This window comes from Eretmochelys imbricata, chromosome 2 (assembly GCF_965152235.1).
Source record: "Eretmochelys imbricata isolate rEreImb1 chromosome 2, rEreImb1.hap1, whole genome shotgun sequence".
NCBI classification, from domain to species: domain Eukaryota; kingdom Metazoa; phylum Chordata; order Testudines; family Cheloniidae; genus Eretmochelys; species Eretmochelys imbricata.
This window is the reverse complement of record NC_135573.1, coordinates 145527901-145552205: the sequence shown is the minus strand read 5'-3', so window position 1 is coordinate 145552205 and position 24305 is coordinate 145527901. Positions and strand designations below refer to the sequence as shown.

Genomic DNA, 24305 nt, shown 5'->3' with positions numbered 1-24305 from the left:
GCTGGAGTCTGGATTTGAAGTTTTTTTGTTGTAATATCACAACTTTCATGTCTGTAATCGCATGACCAGAGAGATTGAAGTGTTCTCCGACTGGTTTATGAATGTTATGATTCTTGACATCTGATTTGTGTCCATTTATTCTTTTACGTAGAGACTGTCCAGTTTGACCAATGTACATGGCAGAGGGGCATTGCTGGCACATGATGGCATATATCACATTGGTGGATGTGCAGGTGAACGAGCCTCTGATAGTGTGGCTGATGTTATTAGGCCCTGTGATGGTGTCCCCAGAATAAATATGTGGGCACAGTTGGCAACGGGCTTTGTTGCAAGGATAGGTTCCTGGGTTAGTGGTTCTGTTGTGTGGTATGTGGTTGCTGGTGAGTATTTGCTTCAGGTTGGGGGGCTGTCTGTAGGCAAGGACTGGCCTGTCTCCCAAGATTTGTGAGAGTGTTGGGTCATCCTTCGGGATAGGTTGTAGATCCTTAATAATGCGTTGGAGGGGTTTTAGTTGGGGGCTGAAGGTGACGGCTAGTGTCATTCTGTTATTTTCTTTGTTAGGCCTGTCCTGTAGTAGGAGACTTCTGGGAACTCTTCTGGCTCTATCAATCTGTTTCTTCACTTCCGCAGGTGGGTATTGTAGTTGTAAGAATGCTTGATAGAGATCTTGTAGGTGTTTGTCTCTGTCTGAGGGGTTGGAGCAAATGCGGTTGACTCTCGAATCCCAGACAAGCCCGCACATGTAAGGGGATCTTCCTGTTTGCCCTCACACTATGGGACCCCTGCACCCACAAATCAGCCAGAGACCTCTTCTGGGTGCAGTCACCAGTGCCTTTTATTTACAGTGTCAGTTCCCACCACCTTCTATTTACAGACTGCTCCAAACTAGCAACCTTGGGGACAGCTAGCTTCTCCAGCAAGTAGGGGGACACACCCCTTGGCTCCTCCCTTTCCTTTCTCCCCCACCTTTGCTTCCTTCCTGCCAGCCCTATATAGCGCCTGGCTAATGATGCCTGCAGGTGCTTCCCTTCTATCAATTAGGCAAGGCATACTCAGCCAGCCCCAATCAATGCTTCTTAATTGGAGCGGGGCTAACAGAGGACTGGCTTAGGACCTCTTGGCCAGCACCCTGTTACAATGTTATAATATGTTAACCTATAGAGTAAGTGTACCCAAAGATTTATGTGGGTGAGGAAATAAGATTTGGGCATGGTAGGTTGGGCCTAGATTCTGGCAGTGGGCAGTACCGGGACCCTATAAGAGAGCAAACAACCATGCAGGGTAGTCGCTTTTTCCTATCTTCTGTCAAGCTATCAACTCAGCTTCGCAATACAGGCTAGCTACTCAACACTCGAACCTAGTCCCTACCAATTTGCGAAGCCTGGACCATCAGTTCCTCAGGCATGCCAGAGATGAGGCTGGTCCTCTGTCTCCTACCACCAGGTCTTCAGGGAAGGGTGTGAGTATGCTAGCTTAAGTAGTCTTTTAGAATAGATATTTACCACCAAGGATCATAGAATTGTATTATTTCTTGGTGACTCTGTGTTTTGTAACATTAATTCTTCTTTCATTCATTTTAATAAAGACCTTAACAAGTTGGTATTATCCTCAGTATAAGTGTCCTTGCCATACACTCTGAGAGTCCTCTCACGATGTGTGAACTCTATGTGTTCCCTGTAGCCTGAATTGGGACAAGAACCTTAAATGTCTTCTGATCAGAGCCGTGGTGAGTCATAATAAACCTGCCCATAAATTCAGGTCAACAGTTCCTTGACCAGTGAGGATTTTCTTAGGTACTCCTACTCTGAGAAAGCCTTTTAGCAGTTCAACTGAAATAGTCTTTTAATTGGGTTTGCACAGTGGGATTGCCCCAGGATAGCAGTTAGTGTAAAATCAAACTATAACAAATACTTGCTTTTACCTAGCTGCACTTTTTTCTAAGGGCCCAATGATGTCCATCCTGACCCTTTCAAATGGGATGCTGACAAAGAGAGTGGGACAAGAGGGACTTTTTTCACTTCTTTAGGTCCTATTAGTTGGCATTTGGGGCAGGATTTGCAGAAATCTTTAATTTTTGGTGAATCCTGGGCCAAAAGAAGTATTTCAGAATCCTGGCCAGGGTTCTATCTGTTTTTCCAGACCTGCTTCCGACCCCCTCTGTGGGAGCCCTTTAACAGGAATATGGAAGGGGCAGGTCTACCATCACCCACCAGACCCCATAGGGGACTGGATCTCCAGGAGCGGGTCATGCAACATCAAACTGAGAACCATCTGCTGCAGTCCCACATGGTGCAGCTCCTAGCAGAAAATCAGACACTCCATGAGCAGCTAGCATGGTCCCAGGAGGAAATTTCTGTATTTCAGGCCTGGGCTAAGCCACTGCCCTTTGAACTGAGCTCTGCAGTACTGAACATTTTGATGGGGACCTCCTTGACTTCAGGGAGTTCCTTAACCAATGATGTTTCCTTTTCCAGCACTGCCATTGAATGTATCGCAGGGTAGGACTAGTGATCAGTTTGCTTACTGGAGAAGCTCTGGATTGGGCCTCCCCCTGTTGGAATAAGGCAGCCTAGATAACTTCTTGTGGCCTGAGTGCACCAGAAAGTTAAAAAGTTGTGCAGTTCCTGCCCTGAATGCTAACTAGTAGGACCAATGGGGGGCGGGGGAGGGAAGAACCTCTCTCATCCCCCTCCCCATCGTCAACATCCCCTTTAAAAGGATTGGAATAGACCTCATTGGCCCCTTGAAAAGACGTGCAGAGGGGTACAAACACATATTCATAATAGTCCATTATGCTACCTTCTATCCTGAAACAATCCCACTATGCAACACCACTGTAAAGACAATTGCTGCAGAACTGCAGAAAGTCTTTGCTTGAGTAGAGAGGTACCAAAGGAGATCCTCATGGATCAAGGCTGCTGAAACAGGTCTGTGATCTTCTAAAAATAAAGAATTTCTGCACATTGGTCTGTCACCCACAGACTGATGGTCTGGTTGAATCATTCAACTAGACCCTGAAGGAGATGTTAAAAACGGTTTATGCCTGAGGACCTCTGTCATTGGAATCAGCTGATCCCCTCCCCTCTATTTGGGAAGTCCCCCAGTTATCTATTAGGTTCTCCCCATTTGAACTCTTGTATGGGAGACAACCCTGGGGAATTCACGACCTGGTCTGAGAGATGTGTGAAGGGCAGGCTTCTTGAGAATGTCTTACAGTATGTGCTGAAGCTCTGGGAAAGGCTTGAAACCCTCGGAGCCTCTGTCAAAGAAAAACTCCTCGATGCTCAACAGACCCAGGAGCGAACCCACAACAAAAGGGCATGTGTGCATGTATTTAAATTAAGTGATTTGGTACTCCTTCTCCTCCCAAATCTGGAGTCCAAGTTACCTGAGAAATGGCAAGAACCCAATGAAGTGGTTCACCAAGTCATGCCAGTTAACTGTGAGATTAGGCAGCCCAACAAGAGGAAACCCCCACAGATATATTAGGTTCACCTCCTAAAAATAATTGAAGGAGCGAGAAGGCTTATTTCTTGCCCCTTGACCCACTAAGCCAGAACTGGGGCCTCAAGTGCCCCCCACACTAGCCCCAGACCCTGTACAGATGGGGGAACACTTCTGCCCAGAACAGAGGGCCCAGATGAGAAACCTCATAAAAAATTTCTCAACAGTGTTCTCCTCCCGGCTGGGGCAGACACATCTCATGTGCCATCACATTCAAATGGCACCCAGGCAGTTTGTCCGGGAGAACCCCCCAGTCACTCTCCAAAAAAATGTGAGGGGCCATGAAGCAAGATGTCCAGGCGATGTTGGAGCTGGGCATCCCTGAAGAATCTCACATTGACAAAGCCTGGTTGTATTAGTCCCAAAGCTGGATGCACCATCCAGTTTTGCATAGGTTTCACAAATATCAATGAGATCTCCAAATTTGATGCCTGCATGCCCTGAATAGACAAACTATTAGATTGGCTGGGCAAGGCCTGGTATATCACCATGTTAGACCTAACAAAGGGGTACTGGCAGATCACGCTCACACCAGAATCACATGAGAAGACTGCTTTATCCACACATTTGCCCTGTATCAGTTTCAGACTATGCCTTTTGGCCTCCATGGTGCCCCAGCAACATTTCAACAGATCAAAGATCGAGTTCTGCAACCACATGGCTCATATGCAGCTGCCTAATTAGATGATGTGGGCATCTGTCGAGAGTTGGAGGAGAAATGTCTCACACATGTTGCTGCCATCTTATGGTCCCTCTGGCAGGCTAGGCTCATGACAAACCCCACAAAGTACAAGATTAGGAGGGAAGAAATCACCTACCTGGGATATACTTAGGGAAAGGCCAATTCCAGACCCTCAAAGCATTTCCATGCCCCATCAAGAAGAAGTAAGTCAAAAGGTTTGGGGGGCTCACAGGCTACTACCAGTGATTTGTGCCAGGGGTTTCAATGATCACAGCACTTCTCACAGACCTAGTTAAGCATAGTAGCCTCAAGAAAGTATATTGGTCCAAGGCCTGCAAAAAGGTCTTTCAGAAAGTAAAAGAATTCTTGTGTAAAGAGCCTGTCTTGTTCAGTCCGAACTTCACAAAATAATTCATTTTATAAATTGACGCTTCAGAAGTGGGACTCGGTGCCGTCTTGTCCCAGGAAATAAATAGAGAGGAATTCCCAGTACTCTGCTTGAGCTCAAGATGTTTCCCTCGGAACAGGCAGATTCTGTAATAGAAAAGGAAGGTCTCACTGTTAAATTGGTTGTGGACTCTCAGCGATGTTACCCATTCAAGCCTGTCACCGACCATGCCCCCTTGAGGTTGTTAAATGCCATGAAGGACACAAATGCTCAGCTTATATGTTAGTACCTGTCTCTCCAGCCCTATTCTTTCCAAATTCAGTATTACTTGGCATACATAATCTGGTCAAGCCAAGCCACAGTGTTCTTATCAACGATATTCAAGGCAAGAAGACTTCCAGCTCTCTGCCCACTTGTGCATGATGGAAATGGAGGACACTCAACACAGTCTTACTTCCACTTGGTATCAGGTGCCACAGACAACAATAATCAGCCATAGTCCCCATACTGCATTCAGAACTCTGTCAAGTACTTCAAAGGAGTGTGGCTGAATGCCGAGGCATATGTCACCTGCATAAACAAACTTGTGAGACCCAGTATATGGTAGGCCATTCGAATATAAGTTGAATAATGTTGGAGACAATATGATCCTTGCAGGAGGTCATTCTTCTGGTGTCTCCAAGCATTTGTTCTATCACCAATATGTGCACAGAGATGGTGATTTCTCAGAAAGAGAGCCATTGCACATACTAACCAACTTGGCATAGTTCTAGACAATTTAATCAAAAGACCCATATGCCAAACCATATTGTATGCTGCAGTCAGGTCAAGGAAAACTGAACCAGTCTTCAGTTTATGTTAGAATCTATTTTCAATTAAAGTTGTAAGTGCCAGTACTTGATCACATGTACTATGAGCACAGCAAAAACCAGCTTCCTCTGGTGCCAGCATGCCTTCCACAGATGGTGAAATGGGGGACAATGAATCAGTGTGGGGGACAATGGACCAGCATTCATGACACATCCCCCATAAGTAGCCAGATGCAGCTTGTCTGCCATCTAGAGAAACGGACAATCCAACTAGCAGATTGAATTCAAGAATTAGCATGCATATCAATCAACTGGTCAAACAGGTTCCAGATGATGATTTTCCAAATTCAGTATAGAGTCAGAAAAATTCTCCAAAATACTGATGTTTTCTCCCAGGAGTGGGGGAACATCCCAATGGCCCTGGGTCCCCAGGTTTTATCTTGAGGTAGAGGGGGTGTGATGCGTTATACAAACCCCACACTGGGCAACAAAGGGTTAAGGTGCTTTGTCCTTGCCCTACCCTGCCACACCTGCAAGAGATGCACACACTAGGGAAGGAGTTAAAAGGGAGCAGAACAGTTCATTTTTGGGCAGCCCAGGGAAGAGAAGGGACCTCTACCTTGCAGCTCCTGAAAAAAGGCAGGATCTTTCCCTCAATGATTGTCCCTTCCTGAGGAAAGGGAGGGCCTGCTTCTGTTATACCTGGATAGAGAGACGTTCCCCCCCCTCTCACCTACTAGCCCAGTTTATTTGAGTTGATTCCTTGTGTTTTGTTTATGGACTACCCCTTAAGGGGAAAGACTTTGAACTGACCTAGCTGGAGGGTCAAGACACAAGAAGAGGCAGCTGCTGCCCCAAGAGGGAGAGAGCTGCCATGCCCAGCTGCAAAGAGGTGCCAAGCGCTGAGCTGATCACCTTCATGTTTTTCTGTTGCAAACTGTGAATTTTTGACAATAGTGGGGTGGTAGAAAGTGTCTCAGGGAGGGCAGCCTTAGGTGTTCCTGGGTGTCAGACACTTTTGTCACCCTTACAGGGCCCTGGGCTGGGCTGGGCTGGACTCTGAGGGAATGGGGAAGCCTGGACTCCCTTACCAAAACTGCCCTCAGTATGTCAAAGGGCCTAAGCCCCTGACTACAAGGCAACACTCCTTGCAACTGAAAACCATCAGAGAAGGGTGTCCGGAATTAAGTATAATAAAATAGAACTCCTTGGCACAGAGGTAAATGCAAAATAAATGTAAACAAGTACTATTCTAATAAAGGTTCTGCACTGCATAAACTTTAAACAGAAAAACAAAACAAAAATCCCAAACCCCTTAAGTGGCATTTTCCAGCAAAAAGCAGTTAACGTGTTCTAGCCATTGTCAAGAGTTGCCAAGTTGTCATGAAGTCAGTCCTTAGTGTCAGTCCAGTTGCTGACTGCTCCTCTGTAAAAGTAGGCAGAATGCCATTTGAACAAGACTGTTTACAAGGTTACATAATTATATAATTTCTAAACTACTTCTCATACTGAATAGATGAGGGATGTTGGTTCAAGGCACAGTGAATGTCATATTACTTACTGAGAGGGAAGACAAAATAAACATTATCTGTTTTTAAGAGATTATTAATTTTAAACTGTATGTTGGGTTAAGAGGTACAGTTGGGTTGTATCTCACAATGAACTAATCATAGATAAATGCAAATATAGTGAAAAGATGGGAACATTTTCAAGTTTTGCCTTTTCAAAAGCACAGCTATAATATATTCATATACTGGATCAGGTTCATTTTGTAGAATATCAGGGTTGGAAGGGACCTTAGGAGGTCATCTAGTCCAATCCCCAATTTTTGGCCTAGATCCCTAAATGACCCCCTCAAGGATTGAACTCACAACCCTGGGTTTAGCAGGCCAATGCTCAAACCACTGAGCTATCCCAATTGGAGGTGAGGGAATAGCTCAGTGGTTTGAGCATTGGCCTGCTACACCCAGGGTTGTGAGTTCAATCCTTGAGGGGGCCATTTAGGGATCTGGGGCAGAAATTGGGGATTGGTGCTGCCATTTGAGCAGGGGGTTGGACTAGATGACCTCCTGAGGGCCTTTCCAACCCTGATATTCTATGATTCAGGCAGTACAAAAAGGTGGAATTCACCAAGGAGAGAGCAGGCTGTGGTACTTCTGCTGACCCATCCCCGAAATTTCTGCTACAGGGAAGTCAACTCTAAAATTTCTATAAACCATTTCAGTACATCTGGCCTGGCCTTACATCCTCACTGTGTGGATGGTGCTGGCCTGCTCCATGTCCTAAAGTGGCAATGGAGACAGCTTGCACAGTTACACATCCACTCCTGTGGACTTTCTGCTGCTGGGGACTGATTTCTTCTAGTTTCTAGGCAATGAGTGAATTTGGCCCAGAACCTTTGCCAAATCTAGATCAATTAAAGCATCTGTCAGCAAGAGATTTAATGGAAGCTGAATGTCAAATGTGGTTTATACAAGGTCTTAACTACTAAATTAATGAATTTAATTTAATTAGGTTATTGTTTGTACAATGCTTTGAAGATTAAAAGTGGCATGAATGCATTGCTAGATATTGTCACTAAAAAGCATTAATAATAAGTTGGAGGGTCTAAACTTGTCCTGTTCCTATTTAAGAAAAAAATTGCTTGTCAATGAAAGATCTAAATAGATAATTGAATGGGTCAAGAGGTTAGTATCTGTAATGTCCTCCTGGCCTGATGTCTGGGAAGATGACAGTACAGGAACAAGCTAGACCAGTGTTACAAACTATCATTATAAAACTAAATCTTAAAAGACTGAGTAAGCAGGAAGCAATAGGGTTGTGAGAAAATCTCACCCTGCTTTTCCAGTACAGGGACTGGGAAGCAAAACTCCTTATCGCACTCAGCAGAGGTGACATTTGGGATCCTCAATAGTCACTGCAGCTGATCCCTGCAAAACCCATCTGAAAGGCAAAAGTCCTCCAAAACTCAGTAATCATGAACAAAGGCCACGTCTACACTGGTAAATTTAGGATCCATAACTGATCACCACTACAGCTTCAGTGGCAGGAACAATGGCATAGGCTGTATTGTAAACAGGACTCTGGATTAGACAACATGATGGTAAAAATGCCTCAGTCCTGTCTACACTACAGCCTTCAATATTACTACTATCAGTGGAGCTGCAAACTGGAGGATTATGGGTCCTAATTTCTAGTGTAGACAGGACCTCACAGAGCAGCTGTTGCCTTTACCCCTCGGCAGGGTATGATTTGTAACTGCATGAAGGGGAAAGACTTGAAGACCATTGTGAAAGCCATTACCATCCCCATAGATCTCAGAGCATCTGCAAGGAGAGCTAACACTCCAGTCTTCCCCTCTCTTAGAAGCATGGATCCTTAAGACTCCCATACTGCAGTTGCAGATTGGAGTGCTATATGAGAGACATAGAAGCCGTGTGGTGAGCTATTACTGCAAGGAAAAGCATTAATTAAAAATTAGCATGGGCTGTTCACACACAAAAAAGAGAGAGAAAGGATAAAAAACAAAAAAGGGAAAGTAAACAAGAATCAAATAATGACTTTAAAACAAAAAAGAAAAATAGGCAACCAAACTAATAAATACAATTTTTAAAAAGAGAAAATGAGCAAGCCTCAAAAGAGCACCAAAAATTAATGAGTCAAGGATTAAAATTAACAGCACGAGCTGAAAGTAGTCAAGGAAACCATGGCAATTGTCCATCTCTAATGAAATAATGTACTCTTGCAATAAAGATTTATGAATAGAGGCTACCATTTGGCCTTGGGGTTTACTATTAACACTAAGAATTCACTCTAGCTTCAGTTTTATGGATTATAACATCACCGGAACCCATAGGTGCTAGAACCAGGGGTGCTGGGGGTGCTGCATTCCCCCTTGGATTGAAGTGGTTGCCATTACAGACAGGGTTTATAGCTTGGTTCAATGACTCTCAGCACCCCCACTATACAAATTGTTCCAGCACCCCTGCCAAAACCCCAGGATGGAATTACAACCTTAGACCCCCTGCTCCACAATCATATTCACTAGTATAGAGCTTTACACTTCTTGAAAGCTACAGTGGAACTCCAAACAGGAACAGGTATCTATCCTAGCAGATCTGACTGCAGGATCATGGCCTTATAAATCACAGTTGAGCGGCAGAATTACCAAAAGGCAGCCCTCCATCATCCTTACCCCCCATTTAAATTAGAGGCTCTAATTTGCAGGACCTCAGACATGCTTAAATGCAAAAAACTTTGCCCATTTCCCCTTCCTATGTCTTATTTCCAAAAGTAACTTAGGTACTTAAGGCCAGACATTCCATGCTATTTAGGCATCTAAAGATGTAGATAGGTTGGCTAGGTTCCTAACTCCCATTGATTTCAATATGTGCTGAGCACATGGACACTTTTGAAAATCCCACTAGGAGCCTATCTGCATTTTAGGCACCTACATTACTTTAAAAATATGGCCCTAAGAAACTTTTTAAAATGGGACTTAGGCTCCTACATTGGGTAGGAGCTTTGGAAATGTTACCTTATATCTTTAAATTAAGACCATTGTGAGGGAGGGGAACAAAACAATAAATCAAATACAAAATAAATGTCAGTAGAAAAAAAGCAAATAACTAGAGGCAAAATGTGAACCGTCAAAATATGTTGTAGAATTAATGCAGAATGTGCACTGATTCCTATGATGCCAGTCTCTATCTGAAGAATGCACTAGCAATAACATTCATCTTCTTTCTTTTTTCACATCAGCTACTTGGTAAATTAGCCCGTTATTTCAATTGAGCAACTATAGCAACATAGACTACATTTACTTATCTAATATGCAAAGTACAGACTGACAGAGAAAATGCTAATGTTATACTGGTACAGACTTACTTGTACTTTACTGCATGATGCCAGGTTCTATAATTATACAATGTATTGTTCCAGGACATGTCATAATTACATTTAGAGTTGTCAGTTTTACAAGGGAGTTCTTTCTGAAGATCAAACAAATAAAAATACATTGAAAGGGTCATTGGATTATGTCAGTGTGACACTCTCCTCAGGGCACCCAGAGCCTTGCATCACTGCGTTACTTCTGTGCCTCAGCAAGAATCAATTTTGCTGGGGCTTCAACTGTGTGTCAGCTCTTGCCACACCAGTCTATCTGCCTCACCAGCAAATTCCTCAGGATGCTGTGAGTCTTAACCTTGCCTTGCAGGTAACAGTCCGTGAACTCCCATTCCCATGTACCCCAGAGACATCGCTCTGCAATGTCCAGTCTCTCTCACTGGACTCTCACAGAAGCTATTAAATTTTAGCTCAGAACTCCTACTTTACTTCGGTATAACAGTGCTGAGATGGCTTATAGTAAAACTGAGAATAAGCTTATTGATAAAGAACATAGATTTATGTGATACTAAGCAAGAGAAAAGAGATGGGTCTGGTTACATAAAAAACAATATAAATCATGCTTTTCAGTGTTCAAGCCTCAACTTTAGCAAGCCACAATCTTTGCCTAAATAGCTTTTTCAGCTTTTTTGAGACATTAAGCTACCAGCCTCTCCAGCCTTTGTGACAGGAGGATCCAACATTCACACAACATTCACTTTGACACCTAAGTGATGGATAACTAAGGAGTTGTCCCCCCTTTATTTTATAGTCCAGTAAATCTTTGAAATGTATTATTCCAAAGTGTATCCCCAGATAAAGTTCTTCTCGCCGCTGTTTTTGTCTCTTCCTCTTGACTTTCTGTGCTCCTTTACAATTTTTGTGAATATTATATGCTTTTTGTTTGTTCATTTGGAGTTTGGGTGTTTTTTAGGGTTCGACTGACATATGCAGACTGTCCAAATTTTGTTCTTATGACGTAAGTACCCCAAGGCTGCCTAAATTATGCCAAGGACATAATTGGGAGCCTGCAACTGCCCATCACTGGGAGGGCACAAAGTTAGTGCTTCCCAACCCTTGGGCTGTACCTTCTGCGCCTCCTAGAAGCATAGCACAGGATCTTAGCCTCGAGGGTAGGTCTACTCTACAAGGTAGGGTTGCGATTCTCCTACTGTTCATGTACCCATAGTTGCGCTGCTCTCATAGAGCTAACACAAGTGTAAAGAGCTGTGTAGCCACAGTAGCATGGGTAGGGCACTGGAGGCACAGGTGAGCCATGCTGCATACGTACTGCTTTCAGGTAGGTTTGTACTTGGCGTGGCTCAGCTGTGCCTCCACTGCTGCTACCAGTGCTACCATGGCTGCACTGCTAATTGTATTCATGCTAATTTGATGAGAGCTAGTAGGAGTGTGTATACACGAACAGCAGGGGAATCACGCCCCTAGCTCATAGTGTAGACATGTCTGCACTGTAATCCAACCTCTGATTGCAGCATGTCCTAGCTTTACCTGCTCTAGCACAGCTAAAAATAGCAGTGCAGATGCGGTAGCATGGACTTCAGTGCAGGCTGTAGAAGCCCACTGGGGACTCTGAGTACAGTAACTCCTCACTTAACGTCGCCCCGGTTAACGTTGTTTTGTTGTGGATCAGTTAGGGAACATGCTCATTTAAAGTCATGCAATGCTCCACTCTTATGTTGTTTGGCTGCCTGCTTTCTCCACAGCTGACAGCCTCCCTTCGCCCCACCCCCATCCCCACAGTGCCTCCTGCCCTCCGGCAGACCCCGGGGATCAGCACCTTTCCCCTCCTCCCTCCCGCCTCCTGCCCACAGCAATCAGCTGGCTTGCGGGGGAGGAGGGAGAAGCGAGGACTCAGCACACAGGCCCTGCCTCCCTCCCCTGCCTCCTGAACAATGCAAACCAGCTGATTGCCCTGGGCAGGAGGCAGGGAAGGGAGGGGGAGCCTGCATGCCAAGTCCTCACTCCTCCTCCCTCCCTCCTGTCCCGCAAACCAGCTGATTGCCCCGGGCAGGGGGGGGGGGAGCAAGTACTCAGCATGCCTCCCCCCTCCCTTCCTCCCCTGCCTCTTGCCCACGGCAATCAGCTGGCTTGCAGCATTCAGAAGGGAGTGGGGAGGAGGAAGGATGCAGAGTGTGAAGTAAAGGGGGAGAAGAGGCGGGTCAAGGGTGGGGGCTTGAGGGAAGGGGTGGACTGGATGGGCCAAGGGTTGAGCCCCCTGCCCCTGGCAAAGTCAGTGCCTGTGCTTGCAAGAACAGCAAGAGGAGCAGCCAGACAATCCATCCTCTTCCACTTTCTGACTCCACCACCTCAACCAAGCTTCATTCTCAGCAGTGATGATTGTAGTATTAAATTGTTTGTTTAGAACTTATACCTGTATTAAATTGCTTGTTTAAAATTATTTAAAATTTATATAATGTCTTTTGTCTGGCAAAAAAAAATTTCCCTGGAACCTAACCCCCCCATTTATATTAATTGTTATGGGGAAATTGGATTCTCTTAACATTGTTTCACTTAAAGTCGCATTTTTCAGGAACATAATAACTACAACGTTAAGTGAGGAGCTACTGTAGTACATACTCACATAAATAGCTTGTGTGGGAACTTGTGATGCCATGTCAATACTGCTATTTTTAGTCATGCTAGCACAGATCAAGCTAGTGTGGATATATCTACCTGTCCTTTAATCACACTTCATATTTCAGTGTACAAAGACCCTTAGTGTATACTGTGCAGAAGAAGAACTATTGGAGGAACAGCCCTGGAAGGGCTTGAAGAAGCAGATAAGAATCAAATCAAAACCAGCTTGGATCTGTGAAACCAAGAGTCCAGATCTATTTCCTTCCAGAGAAGAGTGGACTTAGGACCTGATCCTGTAAGGTGCTAATCAGCTCCTCAGAAGTAGTTAATACCTTCCATTACTATTAACTTCACAATGGGCACTCTGCACCTCCAGGATTTCATAGAATATCAGGGTTGGAAGGGACCTCAGGAGGTCATCTAGTCCAATCCCCTGCTCAAAGCAGGACCAATCCCAATTTTTGCCCCAGATCCCTAATTGGGCCCCTCAAGGACTGAACTCACGACTCTGGGTTTAGCAGGCCAATGCTCAAAACACTGAGCTATCCCTCCCACCTTTATCACAGCTTTTAAGATTGAGCCCTTAAAGTCAGCTTGATATGTCTCTAGACAGTTTGTGTATGGTTGTGTGTGTGTGAGAGGGAGATAAGGTCTTTAAGCCTCTTATATGCTACTCTTGTTGACTGGAGGGGTCATGTGAGTGCAGGCTGTGGAAGCTGAGTGTCAAAGAAGGGCTAATTAAGTGCAGGAGATGGGCAGGTTGCATGGTGGTTTGTGACAAAGGGGGTTGGTGAAAGGGAGGTTTGTGACTATGCAAGTGTAGTTTTAAAGTGATTTTCAAAATAAAATACAATTTACTGTACCTTTTCCTGTACTTTTATGGTATGCACCAGGGAATTTACCTTTCCACATATATATGGCACAAGTCAGTGTTTAAAATATAATAATTAACATGCTGGCATATTTCCCTTTCTCCTCAGGGCTCCAAACTGCCTGAAGATCCTTTAGCCGCTTGGTCAGCTCTGAAGTCAGGATTGGTTATTTCCTCCTTCCAGCTCTCCTTTTCTGCCTGAGATACCCAATACAATGGAGGAACCTAAATGAGTTAAATAAAACTTTAAAACAATTATTTATTATTTTTGCTTTTGAAATATATGTATTACTTTTGCTTCCTCCACCCCATCTTTTTCCATTTCTTTATTTCTTTTCCTCTTTCAGGGACTTGCAGAGGGGAAGTCATGCCCTGATTGGCCACAAGGAAGCACTATCTAAACAGTTCATTTACAAATTTGCTGGTGAATACAGGCATCAGGCTAACCCCTGTGGAAGGGAGCAGGTCAGGACTTTAAAAAAACAAAGCCTCCCCAGCAGTATGGACATGGAGCAACCATTGAAATGGATGATGCAACAGAACGGCCAACTCAGCAGCAGCAGCTACAGCAACTCCTCCAGCAGATGGTCACCCAGCACCAGCAGCTGATCCAAGATTTAATTTTTCAGCAGCAACAGCAACAACAACAGCTAGTGCATCAGGTGGTGACCATACTGCAGCCTCCCACAATAGTCAGTCTTCCGGCACATATCTGACAGAGGCCCCAGTACCAGTCAGACTAACAAAAATGGGACCTGAAGATGATCCAGAGGCCTTTCTCAGAAGGTTTGAATGAGTGGCAGTGGCAACATGGTGGGCACATGAGCAATGGGCAATCTTACTATCCGCACACTTGACTGGAATTGCACAAGAGGCCTATTGTGGGTTAGACTCAGTAATATCACAAGATTCTGCATGAGTCAAACTGGCCATTTTGGATTCTTTGGCTATCATTCAGCCAGTGATTTTGGGAGGAGCAATATCCTTTGAATGCCTGGGCCCACGTGATGGCACGAAACTGGAAGACTGGTGTTGGCAGTGGATCAGACCCAAAACAATGGTAGGGGTTCAAGTAGTGGAAATGATTCTGCTCAAATAGTTTACACAGGTACTCCCTGTCAGGGAAGGAGACTGGGTGTTACATCACTGGCTTGAGACAATAACTGAAGCAATCCAGCTAATGGAGATCTCTATGGTGGCTAGGATAGCAATATCCAGAAAGGGACCCTCCTGGGCCAAGGAATAAGCTCTGGTGAATGAAAAACGTGGCCAAGAGGATCTGTGTCCTGAAGAACCCTACCCAGGGCCTCCCTAGCCAGGATTTAAGAAGCTCAGGAAGTCATGGGAGTCGTGAACAACTCAAAGTAAGGAATTGGAATAGTCTGGCTGAGGGTCAGCTCAAGAATCCTCCAACTCTCACCAATCTCAAAAAAGGGAAATCCTGGGGTCAGGCACAGGGAAGGCCCATGCAGAAGAGATTACTGAGAAATGATGGGGAGGCCTCCATACCAGCAACCAGGTCCAGGATGTGTGTTTTAATTGTGGCCTCCCATGGCACTGGTACCAGGACTGTCTGTTTATGGAATGCAGTTACGGTAAGTCTGGACTGCAGAGGCCCAAACAGGTTGGCCAGGGCCAGCTAAACTGACCAGCCTGGTTAAACTGGATAGAAGTAATGGGCCTTGTGATCTCAGGGACACAGAGGGGTCTGACCCTCATGAAGGAATCATCAGTACCAACTCCAAGATTGCCCCGCAGCACCATCTACTTATAGTGTTTGCATGGGGATGTAAAGCCATATTCCCACACTCAATTTCTGCTTCCCATGGAGGAGCTTACAAGACCCCTAATTGCCAGCCTCATGACATCACTCAGTTACCCAGTCATTATTGACTGAGACTGGGACTATTTTGGGGACCTCCTGAAGGCGTTCTTGGGATCTCCCCAGAGCACAGTGTCCTCACAGCTGGCATCCCCTCAGTTGACTTGGGGCCCAATAGGCCTCACTCATATAGCACATAGCCAGGCCAGAGGGCAAGAGTTCCAAGCAGCTAGTTGCTTCCTTAGGATCCCTGTCCTTCCTGCAGTTTAGGATTACCCCCTTATCCAAATCTGAGATCCTGATTAGGTTCTACAACGTTATTGAAGAACAAAAAAGGAGATGAGACTTTAAGTTGGTCCTATGTACTAGTGGTCATTTTTAATGGGAAGATAGTGGACCCCCTGCTACCTGAAATATTCCCCCATTTTGAAATCAGGGTGAGTGGTTGTACCGCCTAGAGAAAGATCACCAAAGGAAGTTCAAACCTAATTCCTGGTGTCCCAGATGCCCCTGTTTTTCTGGCCCAGGATATATAAGAAGGTTCCAGACTTCTCCACCTCTTGCTCAGAATGTCAACTAACTGCACCCCAGAGAATGACGAAGGCTATTGTCAGGGTTCCCTCCCCACTCTGACCTCTGGGGTACAGATGTGGGGACCCTCATGAAAGATCCCCTAAACATATTTCTACCAGCTTAGGTTAAAAACTTCCCCAAGGAACAAATCCTTTCCTTGTCCTTGGACAGTATTGCTGCCACCACCAAGTGATTTAGACAAAAATTCAGGAAAAGGACCACTTGGAGTCCCTATTTCCCGCAAATATCCCCCCAAGCCTCTTCATCCCCTTTCCTGAGGAGGCTTGAGAATAATATACCAACCAATTGCCTTTAATATAAGTACAGAGCAGACCCTTTATCTTTAAGACACTAAAATCAATCAGGTTCTGAAAAGAAGAACTTTATTATAAAGAAAAAAGTAAAAGACGCACCGCTGTAAAATCAGGATGGAAGGTAACTTTACAGGATGATAAAAAGATTTAAAACACAAAGGATTCCCCTATAGGCTCAGCTTCAAAGTTACAAAAAAAAACAGGAATAAAACTCACTCTTAGCATAGGGAAAATTCATAAGCTAAAACAAAAGATAATCTAACACATTTCCTTGCCTTTACTTACAATTACTGTAAATTTAGATGTATCATTTCAGGTATGTTTTAGGAGATGTTTTACCTGTTTGGTCGCTCTCTCCATCCAGAGAGGAAACAAACAAAGAGAGCGCAAACAAAACCTTCCCCCCCCCCCAGATTTGAAAGTATCTTCTTTCCCCATTGGTCCTTCTGGTCAGGTGCCATCTATTTAATTGAACAAATTAACCCCTTACAGGTAAGGCAATTCAGTTCAGCTGCCCATTGTATATTTATGACAGCTATACTGGTCCATCTCCCCTTGGTTGGCATACCATTTGTGAGGACTGGAATGGACATGGTTGGGCCACTCAACAAAAATGTGGGCTGGTTCTTGCTAAATCTTGGTAATCATGGATTATGCTACCCAATATCCTGAGGCCTTACCATTGTGCTCCACAAACATCAAAGCCACTGCAGCTGGTTTTATGAATTGATGAAGATCTTTGCCCAAGTAGGGGTTCCTCAGGAGATTCTCACAGACTACGGAACTAAATTTACATCTGAAGTAAAAACAAACAAAAAACAAAAGCTGATCACTGAAGATCAAGTACCTCCTAACCGTCAACTACCCTCCCCAAATGACGGGTGGTAGAATGTTTTAATCAGACACTAAAAAAATTATTTGCCACAGATACTTGTCACTGGGACCAGCTGCTTCCCCACCATCACCATCCTGTTTGTGGTATGACAGGTACCACAATCATCTACAGTATTCTCCCCATTTGAACTGTTGAATGGGAGGCAGCCGTGAGGGACTCTGGATTTAGTACAAGAAATGTGGGAGGAACTAAGTCCCCAAGGTGACAATGTTGTATAAAACAGCCTCACCATTTGCAAAAGGCTAAGAGACTTTAGGTACCATCACACAGGAGAATCTGCTAAGTTCATACAGCACCCAAGAAACAACCTATAATAAAGGGGCCCACCTCTGAGTGTTCTAACAGGGGGATCTTGTTGCTTCCTAAATTTGACTCTCTAGTTCTGAGTCAAAACTACTGGCCTCCTTACAAAATTATTGGTCAGGTAGGGCCAGTGAATTTTGAAATCAGGCAGTCAGTCAAGAGGAGGCCCAAACAAATTTACTGTGTCAATCTCCTAAAGCTGGAAAAAGCAAGGGAGGGCATATGTATAGCTTGCTACCCTCTGGAACTAGAGTTAGGGCTTTAGACAGACAGCATCTCAGACTTCAGAACAGTTAATACTGGGGACAATCTCGCGCCAGAGCAGAAGATCCAAGCCCAACAGCTGATTGCTGCCTTCTCAATGGTGTTTTCTGCCCGGCCTGGGTGAACCCACCTCACCACCCATCACATAGCCTGGACACTGTGTCAGGGAAAACTCGCAGCCTTTTCCCCAGAAGCTGAGAGAGCTCATGGAACAAGAACTCCAATTTATGTTGGACCTTGGGGTAACTGAGGAATCCTGTAGTGACTTAGGGAGTCCAATAATATTGGTCCCTAAGCTGGATGTAACCAACCAATTTTGCATTGACTTTAGAAAAGTCAGTGCCATATAAAAGTTTGACACATTTCCCCTGCCATGTATTGAAAAACTATTACATCAGCTGGGTGCAGCCAAATATATCACCACCCTGGATCTTAACCCAAAAGATACTCACAAATTCCATTCACACCAGAATCTCAAGAAAAAACAGACTTTGCCTCCCCCTTCAGCCTGTATCAGTTCCAGGCCATGCCATGGGCCTTACACAATGCACCAGCAACATTCCAACAGCTAACGGACCACGTCCTCCGGTCTATAACGGTTATGTCACTGCTTACCTCAACAATGTTGTGATCTATAGCCAGAGCTGGGAGGACCACCTAAAGCAAGTAGCTTCTGTACTTTGGTCCGTCAAAGAGGATGGACTAACAGCAACCCTGCACAATACTGCATAGGCAAAGACAAGATGGCTTACCTCACGTATACCTTGGGGAAAGGTCAGGTACAATCTCTTGTGGACAAGGTCCAGCCCACTCTGACTACAAAGAAGCAGATGTTCAGGTTTCTGGGTTTCTTAGGTTACTACCACCAGTTTGTACTGTGGTTCTCATCTATTGTGGCCCCCTCAGCATTAAGCTTAAAGACAGTAGCCCAGAGATTGGCAACCTATGGCCCACGGCCCGCTAGGGTAAGCCTCCTGGTGGGACGGGACAGTTTGTTTACCTGCCACATCCGCAGGTTCGCCCTATTGCAGCTCCCACTGGCCGCGTTTCGCTGCTCCAGGCCAATGGGGGCTATGCGAAGCGGCGTGGGCTGAGGGATGTGCTGGCTGCTGCTTCCTGCGGCCCCCATTGGTCTGGAGTGGCGAACCGCAGCCAGTGGGAGCTGCAATCGGCCGAATCTGCAGTCGCGGCAGTTAAACAAACCGGCCCAGCCTGCCAGGGGGCTTACCCTGTTGGGCTGCATGCCAAAGGTTGCCGATCCATTTGAGGTATTGTTGTCTAAGATGATTGATGGTGAGGAACACCCCATCCTCTATCTAAGCTGAAAATTGTTCCCAAGAGAAAGGCCCGCTCCATGATAGAAGAAGAGGGCTTAGTTGTGAAATGGGCCATGGAAGCACTCAGATGTTACATCCTTGACAATAAGTTCACTCTTGTAATGAATCATGCCCTGCTACAATGGCTTCATGTCATGAAAGACACCAGCCCCTGAAGCATGTGGTAATACCTATCCCTCCAGTCCTTCTAGATCTGGATACAGCATTGGCCTGCAGGTGCTCACCAAAATGCAGATTTTTTTTCTCTCAGGATGGAGGGAAGTTGGTTGGGAAGAGCCATAACCCAAGCAGTATCCTGAAGGAGAGAGAATGTGATGAGGTAGATAGGCCCCATACTGGCAATGAGGGGGTTAAAGATCCCACATCCTGCTAAACCTGCAGCCAATCTCAGGTGCGGAGAGGGGAGTTAAAAGGAGAAGACCTAGCCCAGTTCAGATCTGACCAGGAAGGAGAGTAGAGCTCTGCTACTTCCTTGACCAGGGAAGCCTGGTTCCAGCCAATAGCCTAAGACAACTTGCTACTTAGATGAGTTGGAGATAAGGCTTTGGATTCTTTGACCATGGGATGGTGTTCCAAGAAGAAGGATTGCTAGACAGAGACAGGCTCCACCTCTCAACGAAGAGAGGGAAGAACATCTTTGCAAGCAGGCTGGCTAATTTAGTGAGGAGGGATTTAAACTAGTTCACCGGGGGAAAGAGACCAAAGCCCTGAGGTAAGTGGGGAAGTGGGATACCAGGAGGAAGCACGAGCAGGAGAGCGCAAGAGGGGAGGACTCCTGCCTCATACTGAGAAAGCAGGATGATCAGTAAGTTATCTTAAGTGCTTATAACACAAACAAAAGGAGCCTGGGAAACAAGCAGGGAGAACTGGAAGTCCTGGCACAGTCAAGGAATTATGATGTGATTGGAATAACAGAGACTTGGTGGGATAACTCACATGACTGGAGTACTGTCATGGATGGATATACACTGTTCAGGAAGGACAGGCAGGGCAGAAAAGGTGAGGAAGTTGCACTGTGTGTAAGAGAGCAGTATAACTGCTCAGAGCTCCAGTATGAAACTGCAGAAAAACCTGAGAGTCTCTGGATTCAGTTTAGAAATGTGAGCAACAAGGGTGATGTTGTGGTGGGAGTCTGCTATAGACCACCAGACCAGGGGGATGAGGTGAACGAGGCTTTCTTCTGGCATCTAACAGAAATTACTAGATCGCAGGCCCTGGTTCTCATGGGGGACCTCAATCACTCCAATATCTGCTGGAAGAGCAATACAGCAGTGCACAGACAATCCTGGAAGTTTTTGGAAAGTGTAGGGGACAATTTCCTGGTGTAAGTGCTGGAGGAACCAATTAGGGTCAGAGCTCTTCCTGACCTGCTGCTCACAAAGAGGGAAGAATTAGTAGGGGAAGCAAAAGTGGATGGGACCCTGGGAGGCAGTGACCATGAGATGGTCAAGTTCAGGATCCTGACAAAAGGAAGAAAGGAGAGCAGCAGAATACGGACCCTGGACTTCAGAAAAACAGACTTTGACTCCCTCAGGGAACTGATGGGCAGGATCCCCTGGGAAAATAACATGAAGGGGAAGGGAGTCCAGAAGAGCTAGCTGTATTTTAAAGAATCCTTATTGAGGTTGCAGGAACAAACCATCCCAATGTATAGAAAGAATAGTAAATATGGCAGGCGACGAGCTTGGCTTAACAGTGAAATCCTTGCTGATCTTAAACACAAAAAAGAAGGTTACAAGAAGTGGAAGATTGGACGAATGACCAGGGAGGAGCATAAAAATATTGCTCAGGCATGCAGGAGCGAAATCAGGAAGGCCAAATCCCACTTGGAGTTGCAGCTAGCAAGGGATGTTAAGAGTAACAAGAAGGGTTTCTTCAGATATGTAACAACAGGAAGAAGGTCAAGGAAATTGTGGGCCCCTTACTGAATGAGGGAGGCAACCTAGTGACAGAGATGTGGAAAAAGCTAATGTATTCAATGCTTTTTTTGCCTCTGTCTTCACGAACAAGGTCAGCTCCCAGACTACTGCAATGGGCAGTACCTTATGGGGAGGAGGTGACCAGCCCTCTGTGGAGAAGGAAGTGGTTCAGGACTATTTAGAAAAGCTGGAAAAGCACAAGTCCATGGGGCCAGATGCACTGCATCCGAGGGTGCTAAAGGAGTTGGCAGATGTGACTGCAGAGCCATTCGCCATTATCTGTGAAAACTTACAGCGATTGGGGGAGGTCCCGGATGACTGGAAAAAGGTTAATGTAGTGCCCATCTTTAAAAAAGGGAAGAAGGAGGATCCAGGGAACTAAAGGCCAGTCAGCCTCACTTCAGTCCCTGGAAAAATCATGAGCAGGTCCTCAAGGAATTAATTTTGAAGCACTTCAAGGAGAGGAAAGTGATCAGGAACAGTCAGCATGGATTTACCAATAGCGAGTCATGCCTGACTAACCTAATTGCTTTCTATGATGAGATAACTGGCTCTGTGGATGAGGGAAAGTCCTTGACTTTAGCAAAGCTTTTGATATAGTCTCCCACAGTATTCTTGCCAGCAAGTTAAAGAAGTATGGGCTGGATGAATGGACTATAAGGTGGACAGAAAGCTGGCTAGATCGTCGGGCTTAATTGGTAGTGATCAACGGCTCCATGTCTAGTTGGCAGCCAGTATCAAGTGGAGTGTCCCAAGGGTTGGTCCTGGAGCCGGTTTTGTTCAATATCTTCATAAATGATCTGGAGGATGGTGTGGATTGCACCCTCAGCAAGTTTGCAGATGACACTAAACTGGGAGGAGTGGTAGATATGCTCGAAGGTAGGGGTAGGATACAGAGGGACATAGACAAATTAGAGGATTGGGCCAAAAGAAATCTGATGAGGTTCAACAAGGACAAGTGCAGAGTCCTGCACTTAGGACGGAAGAATCCCATGCACAGCTACAGACTAGGGACCGAATGGCTAGGCAGCAGTTCTGCAGAAAAGGCCCTAGGGGTTACAGTGGACGAGAAGCTGGATATGAGTCAACAGTGTGCCCTTGTTGCCAAGAAGGCTAATGGCATTTGGGGCTGTATAAATAGGGGCATTGCCAGCAGATCAAGGGATGTGATCGTTCCCCTCCATTTGACATTGGTGAGGCCTCATCTGGAGTACTGTGTCCAGTTTTGGGCCCCACACTACAAGAAGGATGTGGAAAAATTGGAAAGAGTCCAGCGGAGGGCAACAAATATGATTAGGGGACTGGAACACATGATTTATGAGGAGAGGCTGAGGGAACTGGGATTGTTTAGTCTGCGGAAGAGAAGAATGAGGGGGGATTTGATAGCTGCTTTCAACTACCTGAAAGGGGGTTCCAAAGTGGATGGATCTAGACTGTTCTCAGTGGTAGCAGATGACAGAACAAGGAGTAATGGTCTCAAGTTGCAGTGTTGGATCATATTAAAGAAGTTCTGTATTAAAATCACAAATGAGTTTGATTCCCCATAGTTTAAATTCCAGGGTATTACTAATTAAGAGGTCTCTCGGGTTTTGGTACTGTTTCTCTCCCTCTATGTGTGAAACTTGCAAGCTGCTAATTGCGTTAGTACATTCTAAGACAGAGTCTGTTCTCAAAGCAATTCACACAGAAAGACTCAAAGCAATACTCTGTAACAACAGAAACAGCACCCAGAGACTCCCCGCCCTTTTGTTGTATTAACAATTATGATTAAAATAGAGATAGAGGATGTATGTGGATGGATGCTTGGTTTGGATAATAACTGAATGATCAGGGAGGTGCCAGCCTAAGAATCCAGTGTCCATCATCTGAAGAAGGCGTCAAGTAGAAATAATCAGACGAACCCCGGAGGGCAGACTGGAATCCACCCAACAACCTCAAGAATGGGAGAACCAAAGAACAAGATAACATATAGCAGCACGGAGCCGTCAGGAATGTGCTATCTGCTGATTGATTCAGTAACAGCATGATGAAACAATTCCCATAGACTGGCATAGGAAGAAATTCCTATAAAAATGGACTCTAGAAAGTGAGAACTTTGGGGTCTGATTCTGCAAACCAACTTCCAGGAGCATCAGATGAGCGTCTGACAAGGCCCTGCTCCCTCCTCATGTCCAGGCCACCTGGCCAGTGGCTTGGCATGAGCAACTCTAAGGCTGGTAACTATGATAACAACCTTGCAGAACCTGTGTGTGTGTGTGTGTGTGTATGAATGAATGTGTGAATAAATATGAGATTGAATGGAATGTTATAGCTATAACTAACTGCTTACTAGGATTCTTTCTGTATTCACAATAAATGTGGTATTTTGCCTTTTCCTCTTTAATAAGATCCTGCTGGTTTTTATTTTATTGGTATAACAGCAGTGGGGGAGGTTTAGGTTGGATATTAGGAAAAACTTTTTCACTAGGAGGGTGGTGAAGCACTGGAATGGGTTACCAAGGGAGGTGGTGGAATCTCCTTCCTTAGCGGTTTTTGAGGCCAGGCTTCACAAAGCCCTGGCTGGGATGATTTAGTTGGGGATTGGTCCTGCTTTGAGCAGAGGGTTGGACTAGATGACCTCCTGAGGTCCCTTCCAACCCTGATATTCTATGATTCTAAAGGACTAGCACACAGAGAAAAGCCTGAAGCGGAATAGCTCAGTCCATCCAACACATCCTCGGATGCCCCTGATTTATTGTTTTCCTTTGTTTGGACTCTAACACCCCAGAAGGAATAGATCTACTAGTGTGCCTTGGTTTGAGGACTAAGGCGCCACCATACTGGATCTGCAAGGGGCAACACCCAACTATCAGGGACACACAGTGGGGTAGTCAGGGCCTCGCAGGCCACAAGGGGGTGCCACCCAGATAACCGAGTTACAAGGAACATTTTGTTCTGTCAGTAAACTTATCATAAAAAATTTAATGCATATTGCATAAAAGATAAAGCAGTCACCTTTGTCTAGCTTGTCCTCGTCCGTCTCTCCACGAATGCAAGTTGACACCACATCATTCCATTTTGTTGCGAGCACATTCTTTCCATTTCTGGCCAAAGAATTTTGTCATGGGATCGGCCCAGCACATTTTTGGTCTGCCCAACAGTT

General features: G+C 45.3%; 1 protein-coding gene across 1 annotated transcript in view; it reads left to right on the top strand.

Annotated features, from left to right (window-relative positions):
• Nucleotides 1-613: 613 nt before the first annotated feature.
• UBE2QL1 (ubiquitin conjugating enzyme E2 QL1) overlaps nucleotides 614-24305 on the top strand; it is a 70631-nt gene continuing 46939 nt past the window's right edge. Inside the window, exon 1 of the mRNA XM_077810819.1 lies at nucleotides 614-630. The gene's annotated coding sequence lies outside the window, so the exon portion shown is untranslated. The remainder of the gene's footprint in view (nucleotides 631-24305) is intronic.